Consider the following 278-nt stretch of genomic DNA (forward strand, 5'->3'; position numbering starts at 1 on the left):
AAATGCGTTATGATCTGAAGGAGGTCAAGCCGGGAAGGGTCGACCCTGCCAGGCGGGTACTTCCTCGTTTGGTATACATTGTGAGCTGGCATTCACGTTGAAGACTAAGTCTGTTAGAAGCTGCGCATCCATACAAAGGTTTTCAATCCGTGACACTTCAGGGAATAGTATTCATAAAGGCAGCTAAAGGAATGGGAAAGAAAAGGCTCTGTGCTAGGTGGGTTGCGAACTCCTACCTTTGCTACGTTTGTAGTTTTCATAAAATTTACATGAAGTGA

This window comes from Penaeus monodon, chromosome 29 (genome assembly GCF_015228065.2).
Source record: "Penaeus monodon isolate SGIC_2016 chromosome 29, NSTDA_Pmon_1, whole genome shotgun sequence".
Taxonomy (NCBI): domain Eukaryota; kingdom Metazoa; phylum Arthropoda; class Malacostraca; order Decapoda; family Penaeidae; genus Penaeus; species Penaeus monodon.